Source organism: Malaclemys terrapin, chromosome 13 (genome assembly GCF_027887155.1).
Source record: "Malaclemys terrapin pileata isolate rMalTer1 chromosome 13, rMalTer1.hap1, whole genome shotgun sequence".
NCBI classification, from domain to species: domain Eukaryota; kingdom Metazoa; phylum Chordata; order Testudines; family Emydidae; genus Malaclemys; species Malaclemys terrapin.
The window spans coordinates 45752168-45767801 of record NC_071517.1 but is presented as its reverse complement, the minus strand read 5'-3'; the positions used below and the strand labels follow the sequence as shown (position 1 = coordinate 45767801).

General features: G+C 49.9%; 1 pseudogene; it reads right to left on the bottom strand.

Moving 5' to 3' along the window:
- Positions 1-222: 222 nt before the first annotated feature.
- On the bottom strand, positions 223-9596 carry LOC128847419 (major histocompatibility complex class I-related gene protein-like; annotated as a pseudogene).
- Between the last annotated feature and the right edge of the window lie 6038 nt (positions 9597-15634).

The following is a 15634-nucleotide window of genomic DNA, read 5'->3' as shown; positions in this document are numbered from 1 at the left end:
CATGGGGAAACTAGCATGTCTGGCACTGGCTAAACAAGCACCAGTGTGTGATGCCCTCCAGTGGCTGCAGAGGCTCGGGACGCTCAAGCCTGAAGTCCTGGTTCTCTCTGCATCCGAAGAAGTGAGGTTTTTACTCACGAAAGCTTATGCCCAAATAAATCTGTTAGTCTTTAAGGTGCCACCAGACTCCTTGTGGTTCTCTCCGTGCTGTTCACATGTGGGTTATCTGGGAGCTGCACTAGCTGAAGATCCCAAAGGGGCAGGGCCTGGGTGACTCAGGGTAGGTGTCTCCCCCACAGGCCTCTCTGAGAGCAACTCACCTGGGACAGAAGTTCCTTCACCGACCAACTTATTTTCTGTGGAGGAGTTGGATCCTTGGTAACTTCCTGTGGAGGAGAAGAGGGGGTTAGTGTCTCTCAGAACATGGGGGGGGTCCAGATACTCTTCTCCTCACACCCACTTCATCTTTCCCTGATTATGTAACAGGATTTCACAGGCACCGAAATCCCATTCACAGCCATGTCAGAAGCAGTGTGAGATTCACAGGTATTAGCTTTTGGGAGGATGATAATTCATCACTAGCCCCAGATACACTGAGCTGCCTCTGGGCCCTGGGGACCTCTGGGCTACAGCAGCTAAGCCAAGAACGTTACAGAAACAGGCCTGGAGTAGAGAGTCACTGGATCTGAAGAGCTCACAATGGAATTTCAGTGTCACTTTCTGGGACTTTTCTCCAGCCTGTGTGAACCGGGGGAGAACAGAGTGCACAGGGTCAATATGAACAGCTGCACAGACAGTCGCTCAGAGGGGGTGAGGGGTGTGTGTGTGTGGGGGGGGGGGTTCTCTCACTTACCTGGAGGTGAGTAGCCAGCTCCCTTTTTCCCTGCAGAGAGAGAAGGGCAGATTTCAGTGAGTGCAGTTCCCAAGGCAGGAGATGGCTCCGGTCTGTCCCCACAGCCCAGAAACGAGGCCCTCAGGCCAGCACTGACATTTGGGGCTCAGAGACTCAGGGGCCCACAATAGATCAAGTACAAGGGCCAGGGAAGAAGACATCTCAGTGTGAGCAGTGTCCCTCCCTCACTCTATAGCAGTGGTGGGCAAACTGCGGCCCATCAGGGTAATCTGACTGCGGGACACGGGACATTTTGCAGACGTTCGTTGACCGTCCACAGGCACGGCCCCCTGCAGCGCCCACTGGCTGGGTTCGGGGCTAGGGCACAGTGTTGGGGTGCAGGAGGGGGTTTGGGGTACTGGATCTGGGGGGGGTCAGAGCTGGGGCAGGGGTGCAGGAGGGGGTGAGCGGTGCAAGCTCTGGGAGGGAGTTTGGGTGCAGGAGGGGGTTCGGGGCTAGGGCACAGTGTTGGGGTACAGGAGGGGGTATGGGGTACTGGATCGGGGGGGGTCAGAGCTGGGGCAGGGGTGCAGGAGGGGGTGAGAGGTGCAAGCTCTGGGAGGGAGTTTGGGTGCAGGAGGGGGTTCAGGGCTGGGGCACAGTGTTGGGGTACAGGAGGAGGTTTGGGGTACTGCATCTGGGAGGGGGGTCACAGTTGGGGCAGGGGTTGGGGTCCAGGAGGAGGTTTGGGGTGTTGACTGTGGGAGGGGGCTCAGGTGGCTCCTGGTCAGGGGCGCAGCGAAGGCTAAGGTAAGCTCCCTGCCTGCCCCGGCCCCACATTGCTCCCGGAAGAGACCAACATGCCAGTGAGGCCCCTGGGGGGGCACGTGGCTCCGCACGCTGCCCCTCTCTGCAGGGACTGTCCCCACAGCTCCCATTGGCCACAGTTACCCGTTCCCGGACCATGGGAGCTGTGGGGGCGGTGTTTGCAGGCAGGAGCAGCGCACAGAGACCCTAAAAAAGAACAGGAGTACTTGTGGCACCTTAGAGACTAACAGATTTATTAGAGCATAAGCTTTCGTGGGCTACAGCCCACTTCATCGGATGCATATAGAATGGAACATATATTGAGGAGATATATATACACACATACAGAGAGCATAAACAGGTGGGAGTTGTCTTACCAACTCTGAGAGGCCAATTAATTAAGAGAAAAAAAAACTTTTGAAGTGATAATCAAGCTAGCCCAGTCCAGACAGTTTGATAAGAAGTGTGAGAATACTTACAAGGGGAGATAGATTCAATGTTTGTAATGGCTCAGCCATTCCCAGTCCTTATTCAATCCTGAGTCGATTGTGTCTAGTTTGCATATCAATTCCAGCTCAGCAGTCTCTCGTTGGAGTCTGTTTTTTCACCCCTCACCTCTCCCTTGAAGAGCCTCCTTCCCATACTGGTGGTATTTTGTTAGCCACTCAATACACCCCTTCTCTGTGTACTGCTTCCGATACTGAAGATCGGCTGTATTCTCATTCCATCTGCGCTGGGTGATCTCAGCTTCCTTGACTGCGGCTACCCACGTGTAAGTGTTCATATCGAAGCTGAGGAAGTCGTCCCCATCATATGCAAGTTGCCAGGACCCCCCGATGCCGCCATCCTCCCGAATCTCACAGCCGCTCCTGCGCTGCAGAGTGTGAAACCCTGAAACACACGAGAGCCTGAGCCTGCAGTCATTTACAACTAGGCACGCAGTGCAGTGGGATTTCAAAAAAAAAAAACCAAAAACCCTATGTAACTTAGAAGTGCAATTCCCATTATAGGTAGTTAGAAGAATTTAAGTTAATTTAATTAACTATTTTGAAAACTAAAATACCCTCTAATCAATTATATTGGCCACACCCTGGCCTTTCATATGGCTCCTTTGTGCCACTCGGTGGGACAAAGGGTCTCTAAAGCAGCCCTAATTGGGCAAGTGAAAATTTACTCAAGGTGGGAACAGGGCCGGCTCCAGGCACCAGCCGACCAAGCAGGTGCTTGGGGCGGCACCTGGAGGGGGGCGGTGCTCCGGCCGGGTAGGGAGAGCGGGGCCCCGGCCGGGCTCGGCGCCCTCCCCTGCTGCGTTCCCTGCCGGGGGGTCGGGGGCAGCGGGAGGCTTTTTTGCCTGGGGCGGCAAAAAAGCCAGAGCCGGCCCTGGGTGGGAACAAACCTGGGGGGTACAGAACTGAATAGCTGGCTGCAGACCACCCCACTTTCTCACACAGGTCTACACTACAAACACTGCATCAGTGCAGCTACACTGCTGTAGGGGGTTAATGAAGATGCTCAAAGCTGATGGGCGAGAGCTTCACTTGTTGGCTTAGTAAATCCACCTCCGCGAGAGGCGGTGGCTCTGCTGGTGGGAGAAGCTCTCACGCCAACATAGTGCCGCCCACACCAGTGCTTACGTCAGTATAACTACATCGCTCAGGGGTATGGATTATTCCCACCCCTGAGCAACTGAGTTATACTGAAGTAATTTTGTAGCGTAGACCAGGGCTCAGGTCCTGGTGTAGGGAGAGGGTTACAGAGAGAGATTGTGGCGACAGTGTAACCCCCATCTGGAGTAATAGCCCCTCATGGGCTGCTGCTAACTGGCATACTTTACCGCAGGCCTAAGGCTGGGAGTGGGGAGTGTGAACCAGCCCCAGGACTGGGGGATGTAAATGTGGTTTACAGGGGAATTCTGCTCCGGTGATTTTGGGGATTCAGCCCAGGGAGTGCAAAGTGAGCGTAAAATATTTCCACCTTTGTGAGTGGAGAATTCTGGCACTGTACTATTATTCACCCACTTTTCAGAGGTGTGAATGGAGACACAAGGTGCAGGACAGGTGAGTCAGGCACAGGGCGTCTCTATCTGGGAAACGCCCCCCTGAGCAGAACGAGTCTCCTTCTGCTCTTTCCTTGTACTTTCTACGGTGCCCCTTGGCGTGAATAAAACACACACGAAGTGAAAACAGGGATGTGATCTCGAGATGACTGGCTGTGAAGTCAGGGTAACTAACACACAAGCACTATAAATATTTTCCTCTCCATTAGGCCCCTAAGGTTGGTAATTTCTCTCAAACTCACCCCCAGTCTGATTGTAGCGCTTCATTATATTTCTCATGCTGGTTCTAGACCACTCCTGTTTTGCGATTCCACGTTTGGTACCACTCTCCCAGTAATCAGCACCCACATTGTCCTTTATCCACTGGGCTCGTGGTTTGTATAGCCCACTGTCACTGTCACACTCAGCAGAGGTGGTCATCGAGATACCCAACAGAGACATACGCTGGGAGTCCAGGTTCAGGATCAGAGACTGCGGTGCGGAAATACCGCAGGGAATGAGTTGCTGAGAGAGACAGAAAAAGACATGAACAAACAGGGATCACTGCTACTGACCTTCTCCAAGCTGAGAGCTACTCCCTTCCCCCGTCCTATCTTCACAAACCACAGGAAGAGGAATACAGGGCTTTTCCTAAAACCAGCTATAAAGGAGTAATCTTAGAAAGTAACCGAACACTCAATATAACCGAATACCCAAGAATTAATATCCGTATTTGTCCCCTTGCAGCTCACAAATTGCAAGGACTGAGTTTCCACTAAAAAAACAAATGTTTCCCCTCTTCCCTGTAAAAAAACAAAACAAAAAAACAACCCCAAACAAAACCCAAAGTAGTTATATTGGCCGGGGCCTCAAAACTGATAGGTTTTATCTAAGGCTGAAGTAAGATTTTTCTGCACAACGTAGTGAATCAGATGTGTGATTCCCAAATCCGAAACCCCCAGAGGCATAGCGAGCACCCTCCGTACCCTCCAACCGAAGGGGGCCCCGCAAGGAAGGGCTCTGGCTCCGGCCGCCCTGCAGGTTTGTTTGTTTGTTTGTTTGTTTGTTGTTTTTTTTTGCTTGAGGTGGCAAAAAAGCCAGAGCCGGCCCTGGGTGAGGGACTAGAGAAAGAAGGAAGCTGGGGGCATTTACAACCTCCTGTGGGCCTACTGCTGTGTGACGATGCGGTTCTGGCGGGACCCAACTGAGAGCGCCAACTCAGGACAAATTGCTCAAACAGGGCAGTTACAGCCCAAGGCTGGGGTTTTTCCACCTCTAAGGCAAACCAAACCAGCCAGACTAGGAGGACTTCGGTCTCACCCCACTGGCTAACCACAAGTCTCACAAGCAATCTCCTTAGACACTCCAGTTTCCCAGTATTACCACCAGAGCCACTCGTTATGGGGACAAATGGTTATGAAAACCAATACCCCAGTAAAAGAAACAGGTTCTCCTGATCCCAAAGGACCAAGCCCCAGACCCAGGTCAATATACAAATCAGATCTTACCCACAAATCACGCTGTTGCCAATCCTTTAGAATCTAAAATCTAAAGGTTTATTCATAAAAGGAAAAAGACAGAGATGAGAGTTAGGATTGGTTAAATGGAATCAATTACATACAGTAATGGCAAAGTTCTTGGTTCAGGCTTGCAGCAGCGATGGAATAAACTGCAGGTTCAACTCAAGTCTCTGGAACATCCCCAGCTGGGATGGGTCCTCAGTCCTTTGTTCAAAGCTTCAGCTTGTAGCAAAGTCCCTCCAGAGGTATGAAGCAGGATTGAAGACAAGATGGAGATGAGGCATCAGCCTTATATAGTCTTTTCCAGGTGTAAGAACACCTCTTTGTTACAGCAAAATGGAGTCTGGAGTCACATGGGCCAGTCCCTGCATACTTTGCTGAGTTACAAGGCGTATCTGCCTTCTCTCAATGGGTCCATTGTATAGCTGATGGTCCTTAATGGGCCATCAAGCAGGCTAGGCAGAGCTAACACCAGTTTGTCTGGGATGGCACCCAGCAGCATAGCATAAGTTTGAAATACGGACAGTATAGAGCCAATATTCATAACTTCAACTACAAAACTGATACACACATATAGACAGCATAATCATAACCAGTAAACCATAACCTTGTCTTAGACACCCCATTTGACCCCCTTTATACAAGATTTGGTGCCACTACAGGACTTTGGTTGCAACAATGATCTATATGGACCCAGATTATGTCAATAACGTCACATGCTGTTAGCCCCTCTCGTGAGCTTCAGGAGGCTGAATGGTGTCCACACTTCATTCCTCCGCTCCCTCTCCACAAGGCTTACGAGGCAATTTGCTTTCCAATAAATCTATCTTGGGCTCAACAAGCCATGGACTGACTGTGGCATGTTGGGCCTCCCCCTGTAACACTGCTCGCTGCCTTCACATGGGCTGGATCTAACTAGAGGAGGGACGACCCAGCCCCACTCACCTAAGCAGAGCCCTGGGGTCACTGACACACACTTAGGTCACATTTGCAAGTGTTTCTTTGCAACAAAACGGGGTAAATACAAAAAATAAATTATGAAAGCAGATATTCATGAGTCAGCAATGCAATACTATTGCGCGGAAAAAAAGGCAAATGCAATTTTCGGCTGCATTAACAGTGGCATAGTATGCAAGTGCCGCTCTACTCAGTGCTGCTTAGGCCTCAGCTGGAGCACTGGGTCCAGTTTTGATCACCAATGTATAGAAAAGATGTAGAGAAACTGGAAAGGATAAAGAGACGAGCAACGAAGAAAAAGGCTGAAAGAACTGGGTATGTTTAGTTTGGAAAAGAGGAGATTAAGGGTGCGTGTGTGTGTGGGGGGAAACTAGTGGTCTTCAAATACTTGAAAGGCTGCCACCAAAAAGATGGAGAAAAGTTGTTCTCACTTGCCACAGAGGGTAGGACAAGGGGCGATGGATTCAAACTTCAGCACAGCAGATTTAGATTAAATCTCAGGAAAACTGTCCCAACTGTAAGAAGAGCAGGAGTAGGACAATGGAACAGAGGCCTAGGGAGGTTGGGGAGGCTCCTTCACTGGAGGATTTCCAAAGAGGCTGGATAGCACCTGTCTGAGATGGTTTAGATACAGCAAATCCTGCATCTTGGCAGGGGTTCGACTAGCTGACCCTTGCGGTCCCGTCTAACCCCTTGGTTCGATGATTCTGATGTAATCACCTGACTTGAGAAGCTGGGCTCCCAGCTACAGAATTTCCTGCTCCATTTACATGAAATCTGATGGAATTATTTTCCTTTGGCCCCAGTAACTTTAGCCTGTATAGGCTTTTATTTGCCCGTTTTAGCTGGCGGGGGGTTGGTACATGTAGCTATGCAACTCTGTGTGTGTGTGTGTGTGTGTGTGTGTGTGTGTGTGTGTGTGTGTGTGTGTGTGTGTGTGTGAGAGAGAGACACGTTTACATTTCTAGGATCCTGCTGGAGGCAGGTGCCATTTTGTTGCATTCAATTGCAGCTTGTTCTAGACGAGGATACCGTATACCATGTGGTCTCTCTGAGATTTTACTTTTGGGCTTTCCTGTTTTATTTTAGATCAAAGTAAAACAAAGTAACAAAAAGGGGTCAAAGGACAGAGTGACCCTCTTCCCCCATAAAGCCCAGCACTTAGAAGCTACTAGGGGAAGGAGCCAACTCTGGCCTGTCCCTCCAGAGACGTTCCAATGACCTGCCCCGTGTTTGGGGAACATGTATCAGAGGTCGTGCTAGCCCATTGGGGGCCCTACACAGGAATATGTTTGAACCCCCTTATCCCTCACCCGCCCCTAACAAAACACTAATTGCATTATTTCCACACACAAACAAAAAATACCCACACCGCACATACTAATACTCCTGTGAAAAAGTCTATGTTAAATAAGCTGAATGGTATTTTGGGGGTAGCACAAAATCAGGGCCCGAAACAACTGCTTAGTCTGCGTGTGCCATAGCCTAGTGCCACCACTGTTCTCTGTAACTAGGCTCGGAAGGAGTAGGGTTTATCTGTAAATGTGGGTAGACCTGAGGAGAGCTCTGTGTGTGCCCGAAATCATGTCTCTTACGCCCAAAGAAATGTGTCAGTCTCTAAGGTGCCACAGGACTCCTCCTTGTTTTCACCAGCAGAAGTTGGTCCAATAAAAGATATTCGCTCCCCCACCTCGTCTCTCTACTGTCAGGACTGTACACACACAAATCGATGCAAAAATATTTCCATTCGTAAAAGGCAAAAGTAAGAAAAATGCTGATCGAGAACTTTCAAAATTAGGGTTTGATTTCAGGCTATTAACTCTGTATATTTTGACAGCTGACGTTGCCAGTTTGTGTTGTAACAGTTATATAGTCTTTGCGTCTTAACGTCTGTGGACATAAAATAATTGTCTGCCCCCCCCCCCCCCTTTCCCAGAACAGTGAACACTGAAATCAACACAAATTAAAAAATGCTGAAAAATAAAAATGACAGCACAGTAAACCTGCAATTCTGCCAAGCCCACATGTGACTGCTCCCAATACCGGGGGAAACAGGTCCCGGACCCTGTCCCCCTCTTCCGACCCAGCCCAGCCTGGGGCCCAGATCCCATATCCCAGCTGTGCCAGGACCCCACCCCCGGGGGGGAACCCCAGGTACTCACGGGAGTCCCGTCCCTTGCCGGCGAGGGCCCCCAGGGGGAGGAGGAGGAACAAACACAGGCTGGTTTCCTGCCCCCCACCCCATCCCCAGCAGGGTCCTCACCCCCAGTGCTTCTATAGCGTGATGCCAACTTTTCCCAACCTAGTGCTAAAAATTTCCCAAATCTGGTGATTTGGGAATTTTTTGGCACTAGCCAGTGCTTCTATATCCTGGGGAATTTCCCAAAATCTGGGAATTTTTGAGTAAAATGTTTCACCTTGGGAAATTGCAGGGCAAATTGGGAAACTGCAGGGCACATGCTCCTTGTGTCCTAAAGGGCCTCACAGACCATGGACAGCGCACGCAGCCCCGTGGAAATGCAGCCACCTCTGGGGAAGAGCGCATCAGCCAGACACTCGGTGGAAACATTGGCCAAGGACAGTGGGGCAAAGCCCTGCTCCTATGGAAAGTGCCTTGTGGGATCTGTAATATCCGCGCAGGGGGCTGGGGATGTCGGGTCTCACCCAGGGACCCCCACGCACTGACCTGTCTGGTGGTCCAGCCGGGGGGAGGAAGCTGGAAGGAAGCTGCAGTTTCAGGGTCCCACCCCGACGCTCACAGCCCCGAGCCGTCCCCTCTGGCTGCTGCGTCTGGCCATGGCTGCCTGACCCCAGCACGGCCGAGTCGACCCTTCCTCAGCCAGGCCGGGGGCTTTTTCGCTCACACTGCTGGGACTTGCCCCTGGCCTTGTCCAGACTTGGGAGCCCCCTTCCCCCTTACAGCACTGGGGGGCCGTGTGTCTCTGGGCCAAGAGAACATCAGCCCCCACTCGCTGGGGGTCACGCTGCATCCATAGGGGACTTTACCCCGGGCACCAGCATAACCCAACCCCCCCCAGCTCAGCCTGTGTCTTTGCCCCCAATGCCCCATGCCCAGCTAGTGCCGGTTCTGGGTCTCCCACCCCAGCGCTGCCCCCGGGTGAGCGCCCCAGGGCAGGGCAGGGCAGGGAGGAGGCCCAGGGTGGCTCACACAGGCAGGGGATGTCTCTGTCCCAGCGCCCCACAGCCCGGCTCCCCGCCCGGCCGGATGATGCCCGGGCTGGGTTACGGCAAGGCAGCAGCGCCCCCCGGAGCCCAGCCAGGGAAGGTTTCTCCTCTCCCGGGGGATTTCTCGGAAAGGGCCTGACTCACGGGCACATGATACAGCGGCTGCGGCTCCGTCTAGTGGCTGATCAGGCGGGTTGTTTGCTGGGTCTGCAGCCAGCAACTCCCCTGGCAGCCGGGCCCAGGGCTGGCACCGGCCCATACTGCGTTTCCTCGCCAGGGCTCCCCGCTGCCGGCCTGGGCCTGGTGCCACGCGGAGCGGCAAACTGGCCCCGGCTGGCTGAACCTGGGGGAGTTTAACCCCGATCTGTCCCCCGCGACTGGCAGGAGCGGCCCACGGGCTGGGGCGGGTTATGGCTGCGGCATGAGCTGGAATGAGCCGCCCCGGAGCAGGGCAACGTGTCTGCAAATGTGAACTAGGTGTGAACGCAGCGCTGAGCTGATCCGGATTAGCCGCTCCCAGAGTGCCGTGTGATTCGGAGTAGCTGGGTCTGTGCCGCTCGGCCCTGCCCAGAGCCAGATCAGCTGGGCTGGCACCTCCCCCGGCCGGCTCCAGACTGGCTCCAGGAACTGGAGTGCGTTAATTGGCAGCTCAGACCCAGGTGTACAGGCCCCCTGCCCTGCGGGGACACAAGGGGATTTGCACCCCGTCCCCAGGCAGGCTCCCTGCTCTGCTGTAGGGGGCCCTACACAGCCCCCATAGCTGTGAACTGAGAGCCCAGCCGCATAGGGGGCCAGCCAATGGGGCGTGTGTGGATGCTGAGTGGGAAGTGGGCTGGGGCTGGAAACCCACCCATAGGGCAGGGCAGGGTCCATTTCTGGGGGTGCAGCATTGCCAGCCTGGGGCATTCGAACCCCAGGGGTCGGGCCCCCCAAAACCGTGAGTTTGTAAAAAGTTCCAAAAGGTGCGTTAGTGTTCACCTGCGGGCTGTGAGCTCTGTGTGTGTCACCCTGTGCTCGGGAACCGGGCAGACTCAGCTGTGGTCACGTCGAGCTGGGGCTTTAAGGACAGACCGACTCTCACAACCGTCGGTAGCGCTGGGGTGGGTGACGGTGAGCGACGAGCGGGGCTGGGGGAGGAAATACCCAACCTCAAAGCCAGCCTGCAATGGGGCAACACACACAGCTCTGCCCACGCCGCACAGTGGGAGACGGGGCATCGCCAGCACCGAGGGGCCAGTGCGCCCGCTGGGGTAACAGCTCTATCGCCCGGCGTGGCGATGCTGATCTCCACCGCTGAGGAGCCCGCCCCGAGAGCGCAGCCGGGGGGTCGTCGAGGAGGAAGGCTGAATCCGTAACTCCGAGGGGTCAGAAATCACTAGCCAGGCCCCCCGATATTCTGAGATCAGCTTAAAAAAAACATGGAGGTTTTTCAAACTCCTGGTTCTGTTTAAACACCCTCCGGGTTCGAGCCCTTAGAGGTGTGGCGTTTGCCAGGCGCCAGCAGCGCTAGAAACCACCTCACAAAACTTCGGTGCATTGAGAAATGCGGCCCATGAAAAGGGAAACGCTCCCGGGAACGGGGCGATTTCAGTGAACTGTGTGGTGGGAAAACGGCAAAACGAACCATTCCCTCGTTATCGCCTGACACTGCCGAACGGTTCATTTCCACGCGGTAAAAACAGGTCGTTTCCACTTTGGTTAATTTCGTGTCGACTTTTATAGCGAATGAAAAGGTGGTTGTAACAGCAGCGTAACAGTCTCTAGTGGGTCCGTCTCATGCCGACGAGAACACAAACCAGACCCCCAGCCGCAGACACGGTACAGACCCGCAGCCGCAGACACGGGACAGACCTCCAGCTGCAGACACGGGACAGACCCCAGCCGCAGACACGGGACAGACCCCCAGCCGCAGACACGGGACAGACCCACAGCTGCAAACACGGGACAGACCCCAGCCGCAGACACGGGACAGACCCCCAGCCGCAGACACGGGACAGACCCACAGCCGCAGACACGGGACAGACCCACAGCTGCAGGCCCAGGGTCCACGGAGCCCCCACGCCGGACACACACCCCGGGCAGCACAGAAAGGGCCGTGTCTGTATCCTCTGAGATAACGCACACGGCAGAGCGAGGAGTTTGTGTCTGGTTCTGGGGTAGCAACGGCGGCGGGTCAGAGCCAGGGAAACGTCTGACCCCAGTTCTGTGGGTCCACCCAGTGCTGCCAGAACCAGACCCCCCCTCCCCCCACGGCTGGGCACGGTGACAAACTGTCTTCAAAGTGCTTTAAACAGAGAGACTAACACACACACACACACAAATATATCCTCTGGGACAAGGCCCTGTAACAGGCACCCTCACAACCCCCCCAGGACAGGAACTAAAGTATTCTCCCTGTTTTCAAGAGAGGGAAACTGAGGCACACAGCAGGGGCGGGAATCACTCAGTGCCTCACAGCAAGCCAGCGGCAGAGCTGGGAATAGGACCCAGGAGTCCTGGCTCCCAGACTACACTGCTCCCACCAGCAGGGACTCCCATGATGCACCGAGGGACCCCGGCCTACAGCGAGGGGGAGCACGGGGCACCCGAACTCCAGCTCCCACGAGCGACTGCGGCAGCTTTGCCACATGGAATTTGGTGGTTTTCAGCCAAAAGTGTTCAGTTTTTGGCCCAAAATGGAGGTTTTCCACGTGAAGAGCCCTTCCCCCCTTCCCCAGTGGCTGCTGGGAGCGGGCTCCGTGCACCTCAGAGATAAGGAGGCCGCGGTCCCTGCCCCGAGGGGTGTTGTGAGAGGCTACCGGTGTGGTGCTTCTGCTTTCTCCTGTTGATATCACTCGGCTGCGTGCGTGTGTTCCCTCTGTGTGCTGCCTCAGCTCTGCGCAGATAGCTGACACAGCAGACCCGACGAGAATCCCCAATAACCACAGAGTCTACTAAGATACAAAGGCACCTCGGCCAGGTTTATTGCGATCTTGGACACAATTGCAGTTCCCTGTAGGTTTCTGAGCCTCAATCAGGGCATACTACGAGAAAAGTGCCTCTTGGCAAGGACCCGGCTCAGTGGCGGGACTTTCCACTGCCCCCGTGGCCGGACAAAGACACCACCCCAGGGACACATTCTTATACACAGGTACAAACAAGTTACACATCACTCCTGACGTATTGAGGTGCAACCCCTCTACGTAGCGAGGTACAACCCCTCTACGTAATAAGGTGCCGCCTCTCACCTTGTACCTGTTGGTTCGATCAAAACAACTCTATCCATCATTTTACCCTTTTGCCCCTGTCATTGGGATGGGTCGGCCTGTTCCATGTTATCTGTGGAATGTTCCGGTATAGTATGTCTTGGTACCATGTTTATACTATAACTATGCTAAATGAATATGTATTTCTGCAACATCAGCCCTTTCCTTGCCAACTTCTGTGAGCAGGGCCTGCCTTTTGCTCACAGCTTAACTTTGCTTCATATTAGCAAAGTCTTGACCATTACTTTAGTTTGGTTCAGGCCTCATACTGGGCCTTCATTAGGCCTTTACTTACTACATTGCCTTCACTTACTACATTCCCCCACTTTTTGTCTTTTTAAGGGGAGGATGTTTACTCATCGTCCCGGAAAAGCATAATGCATGGACTAAAGATAACCCAGTGGGCTAAACACTGTTAGGTGGTTACTTTATTTTACTATCCATACACTTATGCCCCATCCGTCTGTTTAGTCTGCACATTCCCTCGTACGACTGGCAGACAGATTTTATTATCCAATTATTTTTTAGTCCCTTATGGTGGGCCTGGGAATGTTAGGCCCGGGACCATGACTGAGGAATGTAGTATTATGATTGAGCCTTAGAGGCACTCCCAAATAATTAATATATATGAATTATATGGATATGGCTTATATATTTGGAGTGTGTATGGGCATATATGTATAGTATGTATGTGTACATATGACACCACCTTATATTTAAGCATAACCATGTTTTTTCAGTCTGGTGTTGTACTCTGGCCCTTTTACTTTGGTGACACAGATAGAAACACACTTTTATTAGGGCAATTCTAGTAATTACCTGTCCCATCATTAGTAGTAGGCTGAGTGTTTTGAAATATTGGGATAGAAATTGTGATAGTGTGTCCCACAGAGCTATGTATATGAGAAGTAAAACAGAAATTTGGAGTAGTGAGACTACTACTGAGGCCTTTATATAGAAATATATTGTAATTAGTTACTACCCAGTACTGTCCATTCATGTTATAGGTTACTCTTACTGCTAGTTGTCACCCTCTGGTTAGCTTCACTGGGCAGGAAATAGACATGGTTAACTTCTCTGTTCCATTGGTTGCACGGCTCTGCGATACACCAGTAGTTGACGTAGATCCAGTTGTTTCTTATGGATGCTGTCTTCTAGATAACCTACTGAATGGACAGTAACCAATGTATCGAATAGTGCTGTGTCAGGATGTAGTATTGGTACCCAGACACTGAACAAGATTGTTTTGAATAACATGTGCCTCAGTTAGGATGCAGTGTCAGTGACTCAAATTATGACTGGTACTAACAGGCAATTTGTTTACCCAATTTGTCATTACTATGTAACTTTTTGTTTGTTTACCACTTTGTTTTTTTTTTTGCTTTCATGTTGTTTGCTGCCATTTGTTTGTTGATTTTTCCTGTGTGTTGGTTAAACAGTTTAGCAAGGTTATGCATATTGTAAATGTTGTACAGCAATAATACAGTACAGCAATAATACAGTTGTTTTTACATAGTAACCAAGTTGAAATTAAATGATGGCTTATCCTGGTCCAGCTAGTGGTTTTTAGCTTGTTAACTTAATTGTCCATATATGGTCGATAGAGGTGTATTTGACCAGTCTCTTATTTATAAAGGACTTTGTTTTTCTTTTCTTGATGCCTGGGGGTTCCTTCACTGTATACTGATATCAACTGCTGTCTTCAGGGTGTGATATTTTCTGGTGGTTTTGGTCTGTGGGATGCAACTTAAACAGCTAGTTAGTTAACATAATAAAGGGTTTTTGTTTGTTCTTGTTTTCAGTAACTCAAACTTAATACACAGTTTAACTTAGTTTGTTTACAATGTAATAGGGACTGAGCCTTTTATAACACAAGCTATACTTTTGCAATTGTTGTATAGACATTCATTTTCATTTGAAGTGCATTACTAATATTTTTATACGAAATGTAATGCTTAACGGCTAAAATAAATGCTCACAATCTTCCATGAGAAAGTGTATTGCTTTCCCTTGCTGAACAATTTGTTTCAGCAAAGGAGTTAACAGAATTTTTACTAAGCTTTTTAAAGTTAATTTGCTTGTGATACCAATTTCACTTTTGTTAACTGTTTAGATGCACAACTTTAACAACTACTGCTTCCCATTAACATAACATAACAAAAGAAAAGCATACAAAATTAAACCAACTATAAAATTATACTAAAATAAATTTTAAATGCAGTACTTTGAGGGTATTTGAGGGTATACTTTCATGATGCTTTGCTATGTTTGGGAGCCAAAAGTGGAAACCGGTTCAAATTGTTTGGTTAGCTTTATGCATAAATTGTTATTTTAAAACATTTTGGTTATGACATTCTTATAACTATATTTAAAAGTGCAAACAAGTTTATAAAAAGCCCAAAAAAGAAATTAACATTTTGTTAATGTTACTTTTACCTTAATGTTGAGGTTTCCCCTTACATTTTTCTTTGAATAACAAAAAAAAAAAAAAAAAAAAAAAAATCTTGAAAAACAAAACAAAACTGTGATTGATAAGAGAATATTTTTTGTTTGCAATTGCATTATTTGTTGAGGCAGAAACATATGGAAATATATGTACATATATTTGTAACTGAAACCTTTTTGAACTTTGCACAAAAAATTGGTGCTAATAATGATTATACCCCAACCATGATCTTAAAATAGTGTGATACCACAGATATATAAATTTTTAAAAGGGTATAAAATTGACTTTTGTTGCAACAAAATAAAAATAATAAAAAATAGTCACATGACACACACAACATACAACACAAAACAACACACATGACATACAGGACAAACTTACAATTAACAACAAATGGCGCCAGAATTCTATTTATAACTATACAAAGTAAGGCAAACAAAAATAAAAAATAAAAAGGGTTATATTTGAATAAACAAATTATTACATTATGTAAAACTTGTTACATAAATTGTTAAAAATATATTAATATTTGCCAAATGTATTGTATTAATTTGGAAACAAGAAATTTTGCATTACTTTCTATTTAACATTATTTTAAAACTTTGC